General features: G+C 43.4%; 3 non-coding genes and 1 pseudogene across 3 annotated transcripts; 3 read left to right on the forward strand and 1 right to left on the reverse strand.

Annotated features, from left to right (window-relative positions):
- Positions 1-4880: 4880 nt before the first annotated feature.
- Positions 4881-24924, forward strand: part of LOC147126947 (uncharacterized) — a 155860-nt pseudogene continuing 135816 nt past the window's right edge.
- trnat-ugu (transfer RNA threonine (anticodon UGU)) lies at positions 15460-15532 on the forward strand. The gene has a single exon. It is a non-coding gene; the product is annotated as a tRNA-Thr (tRNA).
- On the forward strand, positions 18665-18737 carry trnat-ugu (transfer RNA threonine (anticodon UGU)). The gene has a single exon. It is a non-coding gene; the product is annotated as a tRNA-Thr (tRNA).
- Positions 19253-19325, reverse strand: trnat-agu (transfer RNA threonine (anticodon AGU)). Its single transcript has one exon. It is a non-coding gene; the product is annotated as a tRNA-Thr (tRNA).

The raw sequence follows: 24924 nt of genomic DNA on the forward strand, positions 1-24924 counted from the left end.
TAGGGTTGTTCCGATCACGTTTTTTCAGGTCAGAGTCTTTTGATTTTGAGATCTGTGATCTGCCGATTCCCTGTTCTGATACCGATTCGAGTCCGGATCCGATACGTTGGCAAAGCATTAATAAAAAATAGTGTGCATACAATTTTTCTCAATAAAGAAATATACATACATCAACATGTATGTTATATAATTTATATTTTATGGCCCATTCCACCAAATCAGTGTTCCTTTCTTTTTGTAATACTCAAAATAAACTCAAAGTTTGATATTTTTTGCCTCTTTTTTTTTAAGCACAAAATTTGGTGATGCACATATTGATCAACTCAATGTTCATTGCTTCATCTCAGAACTTGTTTTATCATGTCATTTTTTTGTAGTGAAACTCTTAGTGGGTTGTAGCCATGACATTTACACTAATTGAATGGTAACTTTAAACACAATATATATCAATGTGATGGACGCTTTTGTAAAAATGTATTTTCATGTTATTGCCTTGGTATGCAAATAGCACCAATATGGTTGAATGGCCCATATAAGCATTACCATAGAATAAGAATAAGAAGGCCTTTATTGATCCCACAGTGGGGAAATTTTCAGCGTTACAGCAGCAAAGATATAGGTCACACAGAGAGGGCGACATAATGTAGCCTTTAATGTATAACATTAACAGCAAACATTTAGAATCAAAAACCATTGTAAATATACGCAGTAACCATGTGTGTATACACATGTATATACACCCAACGTACATCTACATATAAAGTATGAAGAAACACTTTTTTTAGCCTGTACAGAGGAAGAAAAAAAATACTTTAAGTGACAGTGCTGCAGTGAAATATAAGGAACAGCATTGGATAAGAATAAAAATGCAGTAGTGGGGAATGTTGAGTATTGTACAATACAAGATCAGATGCAGGACTGCACGATTGCACTAATGTCCGCCAGTTTGTAGAGACTACCCAATGTTTTTGTTAAACAGTCTGACAGTAGCAGGCAAGAAGGAGCGGCGGAACAGTCTGTCACTGAAGGAGCTGTGGAGTGCTGTTAGAGTGCCCTGGAGGGGGTGGGCCGGGTTGTCCAGCATTGATGACAGCTTGGTCATCATCCTCCTGTCCGCCACTGAGTCCACAGAGCCCAGGACAAAGCCGGCCCTCCTGACCAGTTTGTCCAGCCGCTTCTTGTCCTGGGCCGAGACGTCGCCTGCCCAGGAGACCACTCGCTGGAAAATGACCGAAGCAACCACCGAGTCATAAAAGTTCCTGAGGAGTGTCCCCTGAACCCCAAAAGACCTCAGTCTCCTGAGTAGGAAGAGTCTGCTCTGACCCTTCCTATAGAGAGCGTATTCGTTGTCGCTCCAGTCCAGTTTATTGTTCAGATGAACACCCAGGTACATGTAAGTTGAGACTCTCTCAACATCTGTTCCCCATATATTCACTGGTGCAGGTGCAGAGTGTTGGCGCCTACAGAAATCCACCACCAACTCTTTGGATTTCCCCGCATTGATCAGGAGGCGGTTCTGCTGGCACCAGTCCATAAAACCCTGAGTACGTTCTCTGTACTCCCGATCGTCTCTGTCTGTGATGAGGCCGACAATCGCAGAGTCGTCAGAAAACTTCTGCAGGTGACAGGTAGGGGTGTTGTAGTTGAAGTCCAAAGTGTAGAGGGTGAACAGGAAGGGAGCCAAGACGGGTCCCTGCGGCACCCCCGTGCTGCAGAGGAACACGTCAGACACACAGTCCGGTGTCCTCACGTACTCTGGCCGGTTTGTGAGGTAGTCCTGGATCCATCTGGTGAGGTGGTGGGCCACTCCCGCCCTTTCCAGCTTGTCTCCCAATAGGGTGGGCTGGATGGTGTTGAAAGCTGATCCTCACAGTGGTCCCGACCTTCTCCAGGTGGGAGAGTGAAGTGTGGAGGAGGTAGATGATGGCATCTTCCACAAAATATCAGGCTGGTATGCGAACTGTAGTGGGTCCAAAACAAACAGTTCAACTAAATGCAGAATCGTACAAATAAGTCTTATGTCGTGTTTTAAACATTTCTACTGATTTAGTGCCTCTAATATCCGCGGGTAGGGCATTCCAAAGCATCGTTGCCCAAATAGAAAATGCTCTAGAGCCTACAAACTTCTTTTTGGCTCTCGGGATCACTAAAAGGCCAGCATTTTGTGACCGAAGGTTTCGGATCGGAACATACGGTATACTAAGTCAACGAGATAGGAAGGTGCTAAGCAGTGCAGTATTTTGCTGGTAAGTATCAAAACCTTGAAATCACATCTCAAGTGGACTGGGAACCAATGCAAATTGGCTAATATCGGAGTAACATTATCGAACTTTCTCATCAAGAGTCTTGCTGCGGCATTTTGTACTAGCTGCAGACTTTTAATACTAGACATGGGAAGACCAGAGAGCAAAACGTTACAATAATCGAGGCGAGATGTAACAAATGCGTGGATTAAAATGTCTGCATCACTATTTGACAGAATTGGACGAATTTTAACAATATTACGGAGATGGAAAAATGCGGTTCTAGTAATATTCTTAATGTGCATTTGAAAAGACAGAGTTGGGTCGAATATAACACCAAGATTTTTTGTCGAATCACTTTGGGTAATAGTACATTTATCGAGCCTCAAAGTGGTGTTCTTAAATAGGTGCCGATGATGAGCAGGGCCAATAATCAACATCTCGGTTTTATTGGAGTTAAAAAGCAAAAAATTGAGAGACATCCATTGTTTAATCTCGGCAAGGCACGCCTCTAAATTACAGCAATTAGCCGGGTTTAATATCTCGAGCGGCATATATAATTGGGTATCGTCAGCATAACAATGAAAACTAATGTTATATTTACGTATAATACCACCAGGCGGAAGCATGTGGATGCTAAACAATAGGGGTCCTAGTACAGATCCCTGCAGGACTCCACATGTAACTTTACAAAACTTAGAAGTCGCATTGCCATGAATTACACGGTGCATCCTTTCTGAGAGGTAAGAATAAAACCAAGAAAGTGCTGAGTTTGAGATACCAACACATCCTTCAAGGCGTTCTAATAGTATGCTATAATCGACGGTGTCAAAAGCAGCACTAAGGTCAAGTAAGAGTGGTATTGATGAGGTGTCGGAGTCCATAGCTAAGAGAAGATCATTAGTCACTTTAGCAAGAGCCGTCTCAGTAGAGTGATGGGCTTTAAATCCTGACTGAAGAATTTCAAATCGATTATTAGCAGCCATATAGTCACTAAGCTGTTGCGCTACAACTTTTTTGAGAATTTTCGCAATAAACGGGAGATTTGAAACCGGCCTATAATTACTGAGGTTCTCTGGATCAAGGTTTGGCCGCTTAAGCAAAGGTCGAATAACAGCGGTTTTAAAGGCTGCTGGTACAGTGCCCGAAGTGAGTGATAAGTTAATGATATTTAAGACGGAGTGTCCTAGGGTTGTAAACAATTCTTTGAGTTTACCAGGAAGCGGGTCGAGCACGCAAGTGTTCTGTTTTGCCACACCAACTAATTTTGTTCGGCTTTCAAGAGATACTATTTTAAAAAGACATAGGGTTGTCAGACAGTTATCAGCCATAATAACCCTACTAACATCAGTATTCGCGGAATTCAACAGGGTTTTAGGAGCGGTGTCCTTAATCTCGTCCCGAATGCGCTCAATCTTCTGCATAAAGAATTGCATGAAGTCATGGGCTGTTGCGTTAGCATTGCCACTGTATCAAATAAATATTTAGGATTGTTTTTATTTAGAACAATTAATCTGGAAAAGTAATTAGTTTTGGCAAAGGCGAGTGCTTCTTTATATATTAGTAAACTATCACACAATGCCTGAAAGAAGACCTCAAGTTTAATCGCACGCCATTTGCGCTCTAGCTTCCTACATGATTGTTTAAGTGAGCGGGTTTCCTCAGTAAACCACGGAGTAGGCCGTTTAGGACGGGTTTTATGTCTTAATGGTGCAACGGAGTCGAGCGCATTTAACAGAGCAGCATTAAAATCATTTGTGAGGTTGTCAATCGAACCAATATAGCTTGGAAACGAAGCAGTTACCAGGGGCAGTAGCTCAGACAGCGCAGCGGTGGTTGAAGAACTAATATTTCGGCTGCTAAAGCTTTGATTGTGGTCAGGGCGATGGTAATGAGCCCGCACTTCAAATTTGATAAAGTAATGGTCAGACATAACAGTAGTATACGGTAACAACATTACATTTGAACATGCTAAACCTCGGGTTAATGTCATGTCATCTTCCAAACCGCTTATCCTATACAGGGTCGCGGGGAATTGCTGGAGCCTATCCCAGCCGTCAATGGGCGAAGGCAGACTACACCCCGAACTGGTCGCCAGCCAGTCGCAGAACCTCGGGTTAATGCCAAATCTAAAGTATTACCATTTTTATGCGTCGCTTGATCAATTATCTGCGTGAAATCAAAGCTATCAATTATTGTCTGAAACGCCGCTGTAAGTGGTTCCGACGGGAGATTCATATGAATGTTAGTCACCCATAATCACTATATTATCTGCATGAGTTACCAAATCAGCCAAAAACTCAGAAACTCATCTAAAAATCCAGCGTACACAGAACCCATCCAACGTATCATGAGAAAACACCAAATACACACTGCAATAAAACCAAATCAGAAATTACGACAACAACTTGTGCACCCAAAAGATACCATAACACCGACAAAAAATGCAACATCATCTACGAAATCCCATGCAAAACATGCAATAAAACATACAATGGAGAAACTGGTCGAACTTTCAGTACACGAAAAAAAGAAACAGTAGGACATTACACCAGAACCCAAAAACAAAAAGCCGAACAAGAGGACAAGAAATAAGCCATAACAAACCACTGCAGAAGGAACAACCATAACCATACCATGGACTGGGAGAAGGGCAGAATCTTAACATCAGAAACCAATAAACTCAAAAAATGGATCAAGGAGGCCATGGAAATAAGGAGACGTGGGGAAAACAGCATCAACAGGGGCGAGGGGGCCTACATGCTCCCACACACCTGGGACACTATCCTCCAACGGCGGCGGAGTGCTGGAGCGCAGCTTTGATCGGGTCGGTGAGCCTTATTTTGAAGGTTCCCCCGACCCGGTCAGCTGTTTTTAGACACGTCACATGAAAGCGGTGACGGCTCCGAGGAAGGCTGCAGTGACAGCCGAAACTGTCAGCAAGGTGAGAGAGTTTTCGCTTCAGGTAGATCATTGTCATTGTCGCAACAAAAGAAACTTGAAAATCACTTAACAAATAAGAAGAAAAGATGAACATTATTGGATTATTTGGGTGCTGTGTTTGTAGCCTGCTCACAGCTGCAGTCAAGGCTGTCACAGGCTGTGTCACTGTTGGCAGCAGGGGGGACGTACACGGTCACCACAATCACATGACTAAACTCTCGCGGGACATAGTATGGTCTCATGCCAACAGCTAACAGCTCAATGTCCCTACTGCAGAGCTGCTCCTTAATCGTGATGTGCCCAAAATTACACCAGGTATCATTCACAAACACAGCCAGCCCTCCTCCTTTTCTCTTACTACTCTCCAGCGTTCTGTCCGCGCGTAGGATTTGCAAGCCGTCCAATTCTACGACCACGTCTGGTGTTAGCGCTGTTAGCCACGACTCAGTGAATAGCAGCATGCTCGCCTCCCAGAAGCGCCGCTTGTCCATCTTGTTGGGGAGAGATCTAACATTCCCCATGATAACAGACGGGAGAACGGGATCTACGTATGCAATCTCATTCACAGATGATTTTTCAGGGGCAGTATCTGTTTATTTTTTTAACAACAAAAGTGACACATTATTGGCAACAGAAAAGTTCCTTGCAGACAGTGCAAGGCACTTCCATATGGCAGTGTAAATGTATTAGGTGAGATAATGGTACAGAATACACCAACAATGCCTTTCAGTCACTCTTGAGGGAAAAAGACATTAGACATGAAACTTCATCCCCATACTCTCCACACCAAAATGGTACAGCAGAACGATAGCGGAGAACGCTTTTTGAAATGGGACGGTGCTTGCTATTAGAAAAGGGGTTACCAAAAGTGCTGTGGCTGTTCAGAATGCTACTCATATTCATAACAGATGTTACAATGACAGGATTAAAAACACTCCATATTTCATGATGACAGGACGAAAGCCAGATCTTTCCAAAATGTGGGTGTTTGGATCAGAATGTTATGCGTACAAGCATGATCACAAGAAATTAGATGCAAGATGTGAGAAAGGATTTTTTGTTGGGTACAGTAAAAACAGCCCTGCATATCTTACTGACGATTAAACTTCAGTACTCTCCTCTAACTTACCTTCGAAGCCTGCATATCTCCCATGAGTGTGGGACCGCTGTGGTTGAATCCATATATGACTGTTGGTAATGATTGGCTGTGGCTCATCACGGCTAACCGGGAATCAGATGCTGCTTTGGGCGGGACAATGCTGGAGTGAGGCTTCATTACAGATAGCCCAAGACGCGCTCGGCTACATCAGAGGCAAAATGACCCAGTTTTAAATGGATTGCTCATCGGCCGCCAGATGAATGAAAAGGCCGATAATCACCAAAATGCCAATTATCGCCTGGCTTACAATCGGTCTATCTCTACTCATCATGATCCTGATAATTTGAATCAGGTGTGTTGAAGGAGGGAAACATCTAAAACATGCATAATATTGGCCCTTGAGGACCGGACTTGGTGACACCTGGTATAGAATATTTGTAAAAATATGAGGAAAAAAAGTCATTTACATCATAATTTGGAACGCGGTGTGTTTTATAGGAGAGCAACAGAAATTTTTTATTTCATATCAAGTCACAGGGCGTCCATAGATCAAATCGCTCCAAAGTACTGGTTTGAGTTGCCAGCCGTTTATTCTTTTTTTGTTTCTGATGGTCTGGTCCAAGTTGGGATAGGACGGGCACAAGTCAAGGTCGTACCGCTGTTGAAACAATAATACACAACATCAAAATCACCGCCTTCAGTTGGACTTGGCCAAACCAAGTGTGTGTCTTTCTTTTTGTGTCCTGCAGATGTCATTGAAAAATATCTTGGTCCTGAAAAAATTAGGCCAGACTTCACTCACATTAAAAAGGAGGAGGGAGGAGCAGATCACATCACCACTGCTCTTTGTCCCTTTAAAGAGCGAAGACGGCAGAGGGGCGGAGCCTCCAAATAGCAGCTCAAGTCAACATACGACCACAGAAAGTGACTACTGGGGATCATCACAAGCACAGAGTGATGCCAGATCATCACACTCTCCTGACACTGATCTTGATGATGAACAAGCTAAAGGTGATAGGGCATACCAGCCTGGCATCAGTGTGGATGATGCCATCATCTACCTCCTCCACACTTCACTCTCCCACCTGGAGAAGGCGGGGAGCACTGTGAGGATCATGTTCCTTGATTTCTCCAGTGCTTTCAACACCATCCAGCCCACCCTACTGGGAGACAAGCTGGAGCGGGCGGGGGTGGCGCACCACCTCACCACATGGATCCAGGACTACCTCACAAACCGGCCACAGTATGTGAGGACACAGGACTGTGTGTCTGACGTGCTCCTCTGCAGCACGGGGGCCCCACAGGGAACTGTCTTGGCTCCCTTCCTGTTCACCCTCTACACCTCGGACTTCAACTACAACACCCCTACCTGTCACCTGCAGAAGTTCTCTGACGACTCTGCGATTGTCGGCCTCATCACAGGCGGAGATGATCGGGAGTACAGAGAACTTACTCAGGGTTTTGTGGACTGGTGCCAGCAGAACCGCCTCCTGATCAATGCGGGGAAATCCAAAGAAATGGTGGTGGATTTCGGTAGGCGCCAGCACTCTTCACCTGCACCAGTGAACATCCGGGGAACAGATGTTGAGAGAGTCTCAACTTACAAGTACCTGGGTGTTCATCTGAACAATAAACTGGACTGGTGCGACAACACAGACGCCCTCTATAGGAAGAGTCAGAGCAGACTCTTCCTACTCAGGAGACTGAGGTCTTTTGGGGTTCAGGGGACACTCCTCAGGAACTTTTATGACTCGGTGGTTGCATCGGTCATCTTCCAGGGAGTGGTCACCTGGGCAGGCGGCGTCTCGGCCCGGGACAAGAAGCGGCTGGACAAACTGGTCAAGAGGGCCGGCTCTGTCCTGGGCTGCTCCCTGGACTCTGTGGACTCGGTGGGGGACAGGAGGATGTTGGCCAAGCTGTCATCAATGCTGGGCAACCCGGACCACCCCCTCCAGGGCACCCTAACAGCACTCCACAGCACCTTCAGTGACAGACTGTTACACCCTCGCTGTGCAAAGGAGAGATTCCGCCGTTCCTTCTTGCCTGCTGCTGTCAGACTCTTTAACAAGAACATTGTTTAGTCTCTACAAACTGGCGGTCATTAGTGCAATTGTGCAGTCCTGCACCTGAGCTCGTATCGTGCAATACCCAATATTCCCCACTACTGTAATACCGTGCAATACTCAACATTCCCCACTACTGTTAGTCTAGTTTTATTTTTATCCAATGCTGTTCCTTACATTTCACTACAGCACTGCAGCACTGTCACTTAGAGTATTTTTTCCTCTGTACTATGTACAGGCCGAAATGAGTGTTCCTCATATTTTTTATGTAGATGTAGGTTGGTGTGTATACACATGTGTATATACACATGTTACTGCGTATATCTACATAGGTTTGATTCTAAATGTTTGCCGTCAATGTTATACATTAATGGCCACATTATGCCGCTGTGTGACCTATATCTTTGCTACTGTAACAATGAAAATTTCCCCACTGTGGGATCAATAAAGGCATTCTTATTCTTATTCTTATTCTTATTATGTCACACTGACAACAAATGCTGTGAATGTTCTCAATGTGGGAAACTTAAGTTCAAAGGGGCCTTTAATAGTTCACACAAGAACACACAGTGGAGAAAAAACATTTTCCTGCTCAGTTTATGGCAAAGGCTTCTCTGTAAAGTCACATTTAACACGACACACAAGAACACACAGTGGAGAAAAACCTTTTTCCTGCTCAGTTTGTGGCAAAAGCTTCTCTGTAAAGTCAAATTTGACTGAGCACACAAGAACACACAGTAGAGAAAAATCTTTTTCCTGCTCAGTTTGTGGCAAAAGCTTCTCTGTAAAGTCAAATTTGACTGAGCACACAAGAACACACAGTAGAGAAAAATCTTTTTCCTGCTTAGATTGTGGTAGAGGTTTTTCTCATAAATCAGATTTAATAAAGCACACAAGAACATAAAGTGGAGAAAAACCCTTTTCCTGGTTAGATTGTGGCAAAAAATTCTCTCAAAAGTCAAATTTAAAATGACACACAAGAACACACAGTGGAGAAAAACCTTTTTCCTGCACAGTTTGTGAGAAAAACGTTTGCGACAAACAAGTCAACTTCAACAGAACACACAGTGGAGAAAAACCTTTTTCCTGCACAGTTTGTGGCAAAAGCTTCTCTGTAAAGTCATATTTAAAGGAGCACACAAGAACACACAGTGGAGAAAACCCTTTTTCCTGCTCAGTTTGTGACAAAAGCTTCTCTCAGAAGTCAACTTTAACACAACACACAAGAACACACAGTGGAGAAAAACCTTTTTCCTGCACAGTTTGAGGCAAAAGCTTCTCTCAAAAGCCACTTTTAACAAAACATGTGAGAACACACACTGGGATGAAACCATTCAGCTGCAATGGTTGTGCTAAAAGATTCTCCACTAAAAAGTGGTGTGAAAAACACGTGTGCTGGTGACAATAGCAGCAATCCTTTAAGCTTCAAAAAAATAAACTGAAGGAACTAACTCTTTGTGGTAAGCTGTAAAATTGTAAATGATTTTGAAAACAATATATAATACAAATATAGATTGAATCCTGAAATGTGCACACATCTCTTAAAGACATGAAGCCAATTTTATCAATGTCATATGGTGGCGGTGGTGTGTTAGTAAGTGTTTTTGATGATGTAGTAAAAAATTCCATGTCAGATGATGCAATGAGGGGCTTGAAATTGGATTGTGGCGTAAGCGCTGGGCCCAGACAATGACCAGTTAACCTTGTACGTGTAGTCCTAAATTTGAATGCTAGAATTCGACAAAACAACTAAAGTCATGAACCAGAACTGAAATCTAAAATTTGCACAGTTACACAAACTCAAAGCATAAGGAAAGATAAATGACCCACTGATTGATGATGTTGTGCTCAGATCGCAAGATGCTCATTATTACTATATACTGTTTTTGTATATAACTGCTTTTCTTCAACTTATGTTTTAAATAGAAGTGATGTGTCCATGTGTCCCCACGTGAGCCGTCACCTTATCGTGGTGGAGGGGTTTGCGCGCCCCAATGATCCTAGGAGCTACGTTGTCTGGGGCTTTATGCCCCTGGTAGGGTCACCCATGGCAAACAGGTCCTAGGTGAGGGACCAGACTAAGCACGGCTCAAAATGACCCTTTATGATGAGTAAAATTAACGGACCACGTTTTCCCTCGCCCGGACGCGGGTCACCGGGGCCCCCATCTGGAGCCAGGCCTGGAGGTGGGGCTCGATGGCGAGCGCCTGGTGGCCGGGCCTGCACCCATGGGGCCCGGCCGGGCTCAGCCCGAAAAGGATACGTGGGTCCCCCTTCCCATGGGCTCACCACTGGTGGGAGGGGCCAAAGGGGTCGGGTGCCGTGTGAGCTGGGCGGCGGCGGAAGACGGGGACCTTGGCGGTCCGATCCCCGGCAGCAAAAACTAGCTCTTGGGACATGGAATGTCACCTCTCTGGCAGGGAAGGAGCCTGAGCTGGTGTGTGAGGCTGAGAGGTTCTGATTAGATATAGTCGGGCTAACCTCCACGCACAGCTTGGGTTCTGGTCCCAGTCCTCTCGAGAGGGGTTGGACACTCTTCCACTCTGGAGTTGCCCAGGGTGAGAGGCGCCGAGCAGGTGTGGGCATACTTATTGCCCCCCGGCTTGGCGCCTGTACATTGGGGTTTACCCCGGTGGACGAGAGGGTAGCCTCCCTCCGCCTGAGGGTGGGGGGACGGGTCCTGACTGTTGTTTGTGCTTATGCACCAAACGGCAGCGCAGAGTACCCACCCTTTTTGGAGTCCTTGGAGGGTGTGCTGGAGGGCGCTCCACCTGGGGACTCCATCGTTCTGCTGGGGGACTTCAATGCTCACGTGGGCAATGACAGTGAGACCTGGAGAGGTGTGATTGGGAGGAACGGCCCCCCCGATCTGAACCCGAGCGGTGTTCGGTTACTGGACTTCTGTGCTCATCACGGATTGTCCATAACGAACACCATGTTCAAGCATAAGGGTGTCCATATGTGCACTTGGCACCAGGATACCCTAGGCCGCAGTTCGATGATCGACTTTGTAGTCGTATCATCGGACTTGCGGCCGCATGTTTTGGACACTCGGGTGAAGAGAGGGGCGGAGCTGTCAACTGATCACCATCTGGTGGTGAGTTGGCTCCGATGGTGGGGGAAGATGCCGGTCCGACCTGGCAGACCCAAACGTATTGTGAGGGTTTGCTGGGAACGTCTGGCAGAATCCCCTGTCAGAAGGAGTTTCAACTCCCACCTCCGGCAGAACTTTTCCCAGGTCCCGGGGGAGGCGGGGGACATCGAGTCCGAGTGGACCATGTTTCGTGCCTCCATTGCTGAGGCGGCCGATCGGAGCTGTGGCCGCAAGGTGGTCGGTGCCTGTCGTGGCGGCAATCCCCGAACCTGCTGGTGGACACCAGCGGTAAGGGATGCTGTCCAGCTGAAGAAGGAGTCCTATCGGGCCTTTTTGGCCTGCGGGACCCCGGAGGCAGCTGACGGGTACCGGCTGGCCAAGCGGAATGCAGCTCTGGCGGTTGCTGAGGCAAAAACCCGGGTGTGGGAGGAGTTTGGGGAGGCCATGGAAAATGACTTCCGGACGGCTTCGAGGAAATTCTGGTCCACCATCCGGCGTCTCAGGAGGGGGAAGCAGTGCACCATTAACACTGTTTATAGTGGAGATGGGGTGCTGCTGACCTCAACTCGGGACGTTGTGGATCGGTGGGGAGAGTACTTCGAAGACCTCCTCAATTCCACCGACACGCCTTCCGCTGAGGAAGCAGAGCCTGGAGACTCTGAGGTGGGCTCTCCTATCTCTGGGGTTGAAGTCACCGAGGTAGTCAAAAAGCTCCTCGGTGGCAAAGCCCCGGGGGTGGATGAGATCCGCCCGGAGTTCATAAAGGCTCTGGATGTTGAGGGGCTGTCATGGTTGACACGTCTCTTCAGCATCGCGTGGACATCGGGGACAGTGCCTCTGGATTGGCAGACCGGGGTGGTGGTCCCCCTTTTTAAGAAGGGGGACCGGAGGGTGTGCTCCAATTACAGAGGGATCACACTCCTCAGCCTCCCCGGCAAGGTCTATTCAGGGGTGCTGGAGAGGAGGGTCCGTCGGAAGGTCGAATCCCGGATTCAGGAGGAGCAATGTGGTTTTCGTCCTGGCCGTGGAACAGTGGACCAGCTCTACACCCTCGGCAGGGTCCTCGAGGGCACATGGGAGTTTGCCCAACCGGTCTACATGTGTTTTGTGGACTTGGAGAAGGCGTTCGACCGTGTCCCTCGGGGAGTTCTGTGGGGGGTTCTTCGGGAGTACGGGGTACCGAGCCCCCTGATAAGGGCTGTCCGGTCCCTGTACCACCGATGCCAGAGTTTGGTCCGAATTGCCGGCAGTAAGTCGGATTCGTTTCCTGTGGGGGTTGGACTCCGACAAGGCTGCCCTTTGTCACCGATTCTGTTCATAACCTTTATGGACAGAATTTCTAGGCGCAGCCGAGGTGTCCAGGGGGTCCGGTTTGGTGGCCTCAGTATTGCATCTCTGCTTTTTGCAGATGATGTGGTACTGTTGGCTTCTTCAAGCCGCGATCTCCAACTCTCGCTGGAGCGGTTCGCAGCCGAGTGTGAAACGGTCGGAATGAAGATCAGCACCTCCAAATCTGAGACCATGGTCCTCAGTCGGAAAAGGGTGGCGTGCCCTCTCCGGGTCGGGGATGAGATTCTGCCCCAAGTGGAGGAGTTCAAGTATCTTGGGGTCTTGTTCACGAGTGAGGGTAAGATGGAACGGGAGATCGACAGGCGGATCGGTGCAGCGTCTGCTGTGATGCGGACCCTGTATCGGTCTGTCGTGGTGAAGAAGGAGCTTTGCCGAAAGGCGAAGCTCTCAATTTACCGGTCGATCTACGTTCCTACTCTCACCTATGGTCATGAGCTGTGGGTCATGACCGAAAGAACAAGATCTCGGATACAAGCGGCCGAAATGGGTTTCCTTCGCAGGGTGTCCGGGCTCTCCCTTAGAGATAGGGTGAGAAGTTCGGCCATCCGGGAGGGACTCAGAGTCGAGCCGCTGCTCCTACGCATCGAGAGGAGCCAGTTGAGGTGGCTCGGGCATCTGATTAGGATGCCTCCTGGACGCCTCCCTGGTGAGGTGTTCCGGGCATGTCCCACCGGCAGGAGACCCCGAGGACGACCCAGAACACGCTGGAGAGACTATGTCTCCCGGCTTGCCTGGGAACGCCTTGGGATCCTTCCGGAAGAGCTGGAGGATGTTGCTGGGGAGAGGGAAGTCTGGGCTTCCCTGCTGAAGCTACTGCCTCCGCGACCCGACTTCGGATAAGCGGGAGATAATGGATGGATGGATGGTGTCCATGTGTAACATGAATCTCACCATGTTTTACATGTGATAGGATTTAAGTAGTAGACCCATTGTTGCATGTGAGAATTATGGCAATAATGTGAGTAGTTATTTCACATTTTTATTTTTTATTATGCTTATGCTTTGCACCTGTTTGTTGTTCGAAGACACAGGATGCTCTCTGTGGTTTTAGACTAGCGCTATAAGCGAGCCGTGTGTTCCAATCAAACATTTTTTTTGTTTTATTAACAATGTTCGCTTCGAAGCTATTCTTCAGAAATGTATGTACAGGGGGAATTCAGGTTAATGGCATATTCTCGTAAACAAGAATTTTTACAAGATTTTGATCTGCCAGATGTGCTTGTGGCCAGTGCGAACGGTAAATTCCGACAGTAGAAAAAAAACAAGCTTTAACAGAAAAACATCACGTGTTGTTTAACCACAAAAGGTTATCTAAATTAGCACACAAACATCGAACGATATCTAAGCTTTTATGATTGGCCCTCTCCTGGTCACCCAACTGGAGAGAAGGTTCTAGAACAGTTTCGAAATCTATGTCTTCAGGAGGAAGCGCTCTCTTTTTTTCCCCCCCCCTTTTTCCGACCTGCGATGCAGCGGGAACCTCTTAGACGTAGGATGCAAAATTAGAAGGGAAATTTGTACCTTTTTTGAGCTCAGCGTAAGACGCTAGACAGAGAGAAATATTTCAACATCTTTTGGACACTGCTGAAATTCCACTGAAGGCAAGGCAACATGAAAATAGACCTTCTATTGAAAATAAAAGAGCCTATCAGTCATCCAACTTTTTCAAAAAGCCGAATTTATCTTACTAACTAGCGTCGTGTCATTTAAAAACGGATCACTCTTGAATTCACAAGTTGAATTATGTATTTACTGCTTTTATTACATTTATACAACTAATTTTCGATTTAAATGTATGTTTGTTGTATTTAAGTTGTATTTCTGTTGAATTATTCAAATGATTGAAGATACTATCATGAGATTGAAGGATGATTTTCTCTTTTTACACAATAAGAGAACAATCATGTTAAACCTATTACCATTTATGAATATTCAATTTTCTTTAGTTTTATTCAACATTTTGATTTGTATTAATCCCCAGTTATTAAATTTCAAGATTTTGGATTGTCAATAGACAATTGTCATCATAATGAATGTATTACGAGTCTCGCATGAACAACATTAATTTATGATTTTTGTACGACTTATTACTTCTTTAATAAATTAAGTACTTTGTGACTTTATTAGCATTTTGTTTATACATGAATCATTCTACCTCTAATGTGAAAGAACAGTAACCATTACATCGGGTACCTTCGCAGCAATTGAATTCATTTAGTTACGGTGGTATATTAAATACAATTAACAAATCCGAGTGATACTAACAAGGATTGACGGAAGAACCATTGTGTCTTAGTGATGGGGGCTTCTAACATTGAATTGAAATCGGATGTCACTTGTCCTTGCCTGTAACAACATTTGTGAACATTATGCTGTTTGGTTGTGTTTTTTATCGTACGCAACGGAAAAGGAGTAAGAAGAAACTGTATGGAAGTACTGTAAATTGGTGCCATCGGAGTTTGAATTTGACAGAAGGCCCACCTCTGTTCATATGCATATCTATATGGGGGTGTGTAGAGTGAGGAGTCTGGTACGCCAACATTTCCACATTGATTGACATGTACGAAAGGAATGTGCTCAGATTCATGCATACACAGACTAAACTGGTTTTGCCTGCTGGCTTCTGGATTTGCCCATATGCAGTGTTTCAGTGCGAATGCCATGCAAGGCCTCGTAGCTCAGTGGTTAGAGCACTGGTCTTGTAAACCAGGGGTCGTGAGTTCAACTCTCACTGGGGCCTGCCGCATAGTTACACTTGCTTGCCTTACAACATGTCGCAGTGTTGAATGACAAACTAGTTTGTGATATGGTCAAGAAAATTGCAGTACAGATACTCCGGAATATTGAAATGAATCCAATGCGAAGATGGGAATTATTTAAATTCAAAGTTAGAGAAATAGCAATGACATGAAGTAAGCTAATTAAAAAAGCTATTTCAACTAAATAAATTGGTATCATGAATGCACTAAATTATTTATTGGAAAAAGATCATCTATCAGAGGCTGAATAGATTCAATTGAAAAAAATTAAAAGAGGAAATAGATGCTGCATATATTAACATGGCTAAAGGAGCCTTTATAAGGTCAAGAGCCAAATGGATGGAATTTGGCGAGAGAAACTCATTATTTTTTTGCTCTGGAGAAACGTAATCAAAAAAGAAATAAGGCTTCAGGATAATATAACCACCAATTATGTTGACATTTCAAAATATGTTGGAGAATTTTACGCTCATTTATATGAATCAAACTCTTGCATCAGTGATTGTGATAAATTCATTGATTTGGTTAAAGAACTTGTACCGACTATTTCAGAACATTTTAAATTATGCTGTGAACAACCAATTTCCAAATTGGAAATATCTGAGGCCTTTTAATGGAATGAAAAAATATAAATCCTCAGGAAATTATGGACTATCAGTGGATTTCAATGTACATTTTTGGGATATTATTGAAGATCATCTATTTGCAGGGGTGCACTTAACTGGTACGCATGCGCAACAGAAATCACTGACGCGTACCGTCATAACCAAATAATTTTCTGAAGCATCTGGTCTGAAGCTTAATGTTAAAAAAGTGAGATTTGATGTTTATATGAAACTGAAGAGCAATCCATTTTCAACCTTTCTGTTAAGCAAAGTGTTAAATATCTTGGTGTCCATAATTGGAAAGACATGGCTATCAGACAGCAGCAGAATATTATTCCCCAAATCAAAACAACCAGATCCATTCTGAATATGTGGCTTCAAAGGTATCTCTCCATTTGTGGAAGAGTGTTCTGATCTAAGGCGGAAGGTATATCACGTCTGGTGTATCCAGCTCTGTCCCTTTTTGTTAGCCCCTCACATTGTAAAGAGATTAACAAATTGTTTTGCAGATTTGTGTACAGATACAAACATCATTACGGTACTTTAAAAATAAGAAATAATTTGTGTGCAGAGGTCTGAAGGTGGTCTAAAAACATTCGATTTAATCAACTTCATAATACCTTTAAGCTCAAATAGCTCAAGAGCCGTCTTGAATATCCAAATTCATTATGGTCCTTTATTCTTACTAATATTTTCAAAAAAGTATCGGGTTTGAAATTTGTACTTGGATGTAATTATTCAATAGTGAAATTGCCTATCAAACTTTCCAAATTCTATGAGCAAGCTTTACTCTCATGGAAACTATGTTACACACACAATTTTTCACCTCACAAAGATATCATTTGAAATAATTGTGACATTGTGAGTGGTAAAAAAAAAGTTTATATAAGGCGAGCTGGAATGTGTCATGTTTTGCTCTGTGCTCTCTCTTTCTCTCTCTCTGTCTCTCTCTCTCTCTGTTTGTTGCTGCCCAGCTGGAGTGGGGGGGCGTTCCCTTCAGCTGTGCACCTGTGGCTGATCAGCCAGGTTTAAAAGGACTCTGTTCACCACCGCGTCTTGTCATCAGATTAATGACCTCGCTCGCTTCACAGCCGAAGCTCTGTTTTCTAGACCCCTCGTTCTCGTATCTTGTTCTCGATTTTTCTGGTTAGGTTTTGTAGTATAAAGTTTTTGTTCCTCGTCGCTTTGTGTTTCATGTTTTTGGAGTTTTTTGCAATCTCGTTTTGTTTTTCCGTTGTCAATTCTTCCTTGCCTTGTGCAAGCGTTTTGTGTTTCCTATTTGATGTTCCCTGGCTTTGTTTTCGCCAGCATCATTTGTGTTTTTGGGATCCACATTTTCTCCTGTCCGCTTTTGTCGGACCTGACAGAATGAAAGGGGAGTAATTTTAATTGCTGATCTTTTTTATCATAATGGTAATCTCTATAGTTATGAAAACTTTATGAAAACCAAAATGTTTCCAATCCTGTTTAAAGAATTTTCTTCTGTTACAAAAGCACTGCCCACAGGCATAATAGTACTAATGAAATCTTGCTCAAGCTATCAGAAAGTTGTCACTTTAATGCCTGACCTTAAAGTTGGCCGAATTGCCTTAACAGACAAGAAATGTATCAACAAACATATATGAGGTGTTCTTCAAAGTAAAAGTAGGGGAACATTTTTTGGGCATTCACAATTTGAAGATATCAACTGAAGTATAGTGTGGTTATGCCACTTTAAATTCTGTATCTCGAATAAGTGTGAAGAAATGTATTTCAAAATTTTACACAATATTTATCCTATTAATGCCATTCTTTCCAATTTTGTTGTTATAGATGTGATATGTTCCTTTTGCAAATTGGATCCTGAAACCACAATTCATTTATTTTGTTGCTGTCCAGTTACATCTAAATTTTGGAGTGATGTAAGACACTTTATGTTCAGTAAAATTGGCAAATGTATAGAGATTAAACCCAAGGATATCATATCTGGTTTTGAATATGAAAATGTATCAATTAGTTATGTGATGAATATTATTTTACTTTTAGGGAAATTCCACATTTTGTGTGTTCAACTCTCACTGGGGCCTGGTGAATATTTACACTTGCATTATGTGCTCGTGTTGGCATTTTTGGATAATGTGCTAAAGCCTCGTAGTTAGCAAGAGAACTGCTTTCGTAAATGAGCAGTCATAGATTACATTTTCATTGAAGCCAAACAACTAATTACAGTTTACACATTTCTCTCTGTTGTGCTAACCAAGAAAAGTGTGAGAATCAAAATCAGGACTTCTGCTTCACAAAACCAGAACTTCAACCATCTATGAGGTCTTAGCACGTTAAACGGCGCTTTAACTGCTAAGCCATGTGGCCTTGCTCAGTAGCAGAGTATTAGAATGGGAATTAAAGATCGTAATAACAAAATTTTCTCAGCACAAAAATGGGTGTTGATTTTTTACACATCCTAATGACCATGCTGCATTTTACTTGAACTGAAACAATTGTTTATTCATAAAATCATCTTAACCTTATGGCCTCATAGCTCAGTGGTTAGAGCACTGGTCTTGTAAACCAGGGGTTGTGTGTTCAATGCTCACTGAGGCCTGCTAGATTAGTAAATGACTGACATGCTAACATTATAATTAATGGCTCAGGCGGAATCTACGCAGTTGTCCTCACGGTCATTAGGAAGTGTCACAAATCAATATTATTTCCCATCTTAAAATGTCATGCGAACAGTCTGCAAGGCTTTAATCTCTTTTTGCCTGAGGAAAAGAAGCGGCCTAATGATTATGCACACCCTATAAGGAACACTTTTGCCACATCCCACAACACACAAGGTGGAGGGAGCAGACCGAGCTTCTCAGCATATGGGCCAAATTTACTCCTGAGAGAGGAAAGCTATGGAGGTAAATTTGGTGCAAAAGTAACTTGTACTTGTACCAAGGAAATTTGTACTTATAACAAGGAAATGGTAAAAAATTCTATTCGTAGAGAAAACAATTTGAAAGCGTGTGAAATAATTTTGTATCTGTAAAAAAAATGACTAATGACAACTGCATAGATTCACCCTGAGCCATTAATTATAATGTTTGCATGTTAGTCATTTACTAATCTAGCAGGCCTCAGTGAGAACTGAACACACGACCCCTGGTTTACTAGACCAGTGCTCTAACCAGTGAGCTATGAGGCCTTAGGGTTAAGATGACTTTATGAATAAACAATTGTTTGCGTGGTCACTAGGATGTGTCAAAAATCAACAGCCATTTTTGTGCTGAGAAAATGTTGTCTTTACGATCTTTAATTCCCATGCTAGTAAATTGGGTGAATGAAATGCACAATAGTCACAAAATTGAGTGTCTACAACCACACAAAACACACTTCGCTCCGCTTTCCACGGGCTGCAAGTTTCCAAAGTCCAATGTGGCCATCATCGCTGCAACTCAAATGTCCCTTCAGGTCGCTGCACGCCACTGAGAGGTCCATCCATCCATCCATTATCTATACCGCTTATCCTCACAAGGGCCGCGGGGCTTGCGGGAGCCTATCCCAGCTGTCTTCGGGCAGTAGGTGGGGGATACCCTGAATTGGTTACCAGCCAATCACAGGGCACACCGAGACAAACATCTGCACTCACAATCACACCTAGGGGCAATTTAGAGAGTCCAATCAACTTACCATGCATGTTTTTGGAATGTGGGAGGAAACCGGAGTACCCGGAGAAAAAAGGCACGGGGAGAACATGCAAACTCCACACAGAGAGGCCGGAGCCGGGATCAAACCCACGACTTCTGAACTGTGAGGCGGACGTGCTAACCAGTCGACCGCCGTGCCGCCCACTGAGAGGTCAACCAGGCATTTCCGGCAGCGAGAACGGATTAAATAGGTGCAGACGCCCCCCAGTGGACAACTAACCTACATTTACAGTCATGGGGGGGGGGGGGAAGTATACGAAAACTGTTTTGTACTTGAGGGCACCCATACATCGGATTTGTTATAACTGTCCCCGGTTCAGTTTTTGATGACTGCTTCAAAGATTACAAAAAAAACACACACAGTAAGTAATATACGCATATATATATATATATATATATATATATATATATATATATATATATATATATATATATATATATATATATATATATATATATACATATATATATACATATACATATATATATATATACATATACATATACATATATATATATACATATATATATATATATATATATATATATATATATACATATATATATATATATATATACACACACACACGTTTCTGACTGTATACGTTTACCTTTTTACGAACGAGCACCGCAGATTGTGTGAACACATTACGAACATATTTTGACCGCGTGGTTGCAGAAGATGGCGATCAAAGATGGCCGACCTTCTGTGCATGCGTGACTCTACAACAATCGAGAGTTAGAACTTGAAGTGAACAAACCGGCTCTGCGTGAGCCAACCGGAGATTTCTTGAAAACAGCGTCATTGTCCTCTTCAGTTTCCCCTCGTACTCTGCTGTCGTTCTTGAGCACATTTTCACTCAACAATCACAGCACTTGACGCTCACACTGGATTGCTGCTGAGCGATGTGTTGATCCCAAACGCGTTAGTGGCTAGCAAACTAAACTAAGACAAGCTAAGCTAAACTAGGCCAGGGCGAGAAGCTCCAACGTTCATCGAGAAGACTTAAAGCAAAGACGAAGATTTAACATAAGATATTTAAGTTTACGAAAGTAGCGATGGACGCCTCCAGCGAGTCTCTTCTTGAGTACATTTGCTACAAATTCAGGAAAACGCAGTACTGAGTGTGCTTTGATAAAAAATATTTTGCGGCAGCATCACGTCCGCTCTTTGCTGATTGGTTTATTTCACTGTTTGCTCTGATTTGCCCCGCCTCAGAAATGCCCTTGATGCTGCCTTGACATTTCCTCGTCCCCTCGGAAGATCCTGCAACTCCATTCGACCTGCTGATGTTGAGTGACTAAAAGTTGTCCTGACGTTCACTGAGCGTCTGAGTTAGGGACCGTCCACAATTAATTAATTTAAATAATTACACGTGTCCGCTGATAGTGTAGTGGTACACACGCCTGAGTTGTGTGCGGGCAGCGTGGGATCGATTCCCGCTCAGTGACAGTGTCTAGGTGTACCCTGCGACTGGCTGGCGACCAGTTCGGGGTGTAGTCTGCCTTTGCCCATTGACGGCTGGGATAGGCTCCAGCAACTCCCCGCGACCCTATATAGGATAAGCGGTTTGGAAGATGACATGACATGACATAATTACACGTTCTATCTATCTATCTTTGCAAGTTGCTTCCAAAATGTAATATATTACATATGATATTACTAGTTACTTGCATGTGAAAGTAATATGTTTCTTTACGATATTACTTTATTTGTAGAGTAATGCGTTACTCATGTTTAAGTTACTTTTTTTTTTTTTTAATCGGGGATTAATTTATTTAATTATGATTTCAACACTTTCAAAGGAAAATGAAAAATTTGCTACCATACGGTAGCTGGTAAAGCTAAGTTGTTATGAGCATATTTAACTATATAGTGTGGGCTATAATATGAATGTTTCGACTCTATGGTGGGATAGCAATGTTAGAAATAAAGATCAATATTTGTCTCAATAAGATTTTTAAAAATATATATAAATATACTAACTGATATTTTGTCCAGCAAATAAATAATGCCAAACTGTAAACCATAAGGCAGCACGGTGGTCGACCGGTTAGCACGTCCGCCTCACAGTTCAGAGGTCGTGGGTTCGATCTGGCCTCCCTGTGTGGAGTTTGCATGTTCTCCCCGTGCCTGCGTGGGTTTCCTCCGGGTACTCCGGTTTCCTCCCACATTCCAAAAACATGCATGGTAAGTTGATTGGACTGTCTAAATTGCCCCTAAGTGTGATTGTGAGTGTGGATGTTTGTCTCTGTGTGCCCTGCGATTGGCTGGCAACCAATTCAGGGTGTCCCCCGCCTACTGCCCGAAGACAGCTGGGATAGGCTCCAGCACGCCCGCAACCCTTGTGAGGATAAGCGGTAGGGATAATGAATGAAAGAATGTAAACCATAAATGAAATTACCAACATTCTAAAATGAATTTACACACAAATAATAGTGATATATAACATAATTGGTCTAACAAAACAGATGTATGGATAGATAGCTGTTCAATATTTATGTTGGTGAAATGTGATTTTAATGCTGAAAACATTGTCACTACTTTTTTTTAATTTTTTTTTTTAATGCAAATCCAACAGATTTTTTTTTCAGTGTACACACACGTGGACAAAATTGTAACGCTCTGTTTATGAAAGAAAAGCCCACATGGTCACAGAAATAACTTGTATCTGACTAAAGTAGCAATGGGAAAAAATACTGAAAACGAAATTAATCTAAAAAGCAAAGTCATGACACAAGCCTGGACAAAAATGATGGCACCCTTAACTTAATATTTTGTCACAAAACTTTTTGAGGCATTGACTGCAATCAAATGATTTTTGACTCTCAGTGATACTTGTGCACTTCTCAGCAGTGGCACTGTAGCTTTTTCTTTCATCAACAGATGCGAACCAACAATTTATATGAGAATGAGGAAGTGTGGAAGTCAGCAGAGCTACAATGATTTGGGCTGGGACGAGCGCACACTGCTTCTTTGCTTGAAAAAAAAACTGCTTCTTTGCTGATCACGGTTAGGACGGGCGAGGCATTAAACACCAGTCAGGATATTTACAGAGACTGAAGTGGGAATTGTAGTTGAATTATTTTTGTCGTGGGTTCTCAATAACCAAACTTTTACTTTGAGGAGGAAGGTACTTTATCAAACTTGGCTTCATCACATGTACAGACAGGAACACTTTCAAAATTCGTCTGAGCTCCGCCGTCAATCTGCTCATCTTTTGCGAACGCCCCCTGCTGTCCGGAGGTACATTCAGCATTCATATAAACCACTGATGTTAAGCAAATACAACTATGTATTTTGCTGTTATCATTACACCTTCCTTTTTTTAATTAATGAATTTAACACTATTTAAACTAGGGATGTGCGCGACTAGTCGTTTAACCGTTTAACCATCTACGATTTATTAAACGTTTAGTATTTTACTAGTCGGTTAAACGCTGCATTAGTATCACGCAAATTGTTCCTCACGCCTCTGCCTCGGCCTCTGTAAACAAGCTGAGCACCAAGAGAGAGAATTGCTCCCCACCAAACCCCCCACCCCCGCCCAAACGCACACATAGTAGGGGGAGGGGACACTACGTTTGGGGAAGAAAAGTACATACAAAGTATTTTGATGCAGCATGTGACAACAACGTCGTCTGTAGGCTTTGTAAGCATAAACTCGCTTACAACCACTCTCCCGGAGAGATGAGAAACCACATCCAAAGTAAATCTCGATGTGAACCAGGTCGATGGCGGCGGGGCCAGGCAGACGAGCATGCGAGCGTTTGTTCCAGCCAGGCGCTGCGATGCTCACCGCACAACAAATTACCGAACTAATTTGTAAAATGACGCGATATGCTGCCTTTTCTTTTGTTGAGGGCAAACGAAAAATTCGAAAAAAAATTTTTTCGAGAGTAGCCATAACCAAATGAAAGAGTAGATACTACGAGCGTTTCAGCGCGTCAACTATGTAGCCAATGCAATAACTACAGACGGATGGACATCCATAGCCACCGAATCTTACATGACTATGACGTGTATAACGTATGTGGACGAAGGACATCTCCGCAGCTGTGTGCTTTATGCGCCTTGGAGGAAAGACACACAGCTGAAAACCTGGCTGCTCTCCTGCGGAGTGTGATGGGTAAGTGGGCAATACAAAATAAAGTCGTCGCCTGTGTGCATGATAATGCAGCTAATGTGCATGGTGCCAGCGAATGAGACCCTGCTGGACTGGGAGTCGGTACCATTACTCATTACATTATTCATAATAAATGCCATGCATTGCATTGGCAAATGTATCAGCAATGTATTTCTCTTTCAATTGTTCACTTTTATTCAATCAGTTGTTGTTACATCAATAGAATTTAAATTAACAAACTGTCCTGAATGTTTGGGCTAAAATAGCCCTTACTGTAAATACACAAAACATTCGCAATTTAAACTTTGAATTCAATGTATTAAATTTCAAGTTTCCTTGCTTATAGACTAGTCGACTAGTCGTAAATAAAATTTGAGACTAGTCGGCGGGCAAATTAGTCGAAATTCCCATCCCTAATTTAAACATTATGCCATTTACTGTCTGGACAAATTTATCACTCTCTTACCTTATGAATCTAATTGAAACTGAATATTAACTCTTCTTATAGTTGTTAATCTAAACCGAGTTAATTTAACAAAATCAGCTTCTCTAACATCAGTCTGTACTACCAAGTATACAACTGTATGCAAAGGGATTTATATATATATATAATCATAACCTCACAAGCAACATATAAACTTGTTCTTGTTTAAGGATAGGTGACTCTCGTGTTGAGTATGTGTTGAGGTTTTTCAGCAGCCTCAACCCTCTGTTCTCCAGCTGCAGGTTCCCTGAAAAGATCTCTGTGATTTCGTCTCATGAGAGCTCCATCTTCTGTTTGAATGGTATATGACCTTGGTTGAACTTCACTTAAAACGTTTGCTTTCTGTGTCCATGTGTTTTGTCTTTAAACCTCACTTGGTCTCCAGCATGCAGTTCAGGTAGGTCCTTTGTTCCTCTGTCATAATAGAACTTCTGTTTTGCTTTTTGCTGCTCCTTGACCTTCTTTACACTGTTTTCCTCCATCACC

The sequence above is a fragment of the Filicampus tigris genome, chromosome 22 (genome assembly GCF_054856515.1).
Source record: "Filicampus tigris isolate MCC_2025a chromosome 22, RoL_Ftig_1.0, whole genome shotgun sequence".
Lineage (NCBI taxonomy): Eukaryota > Metazoa > Chordata > Actinopteri > Syngnathiformes > Syngnathidae > Filicampus > Filicampus tigris.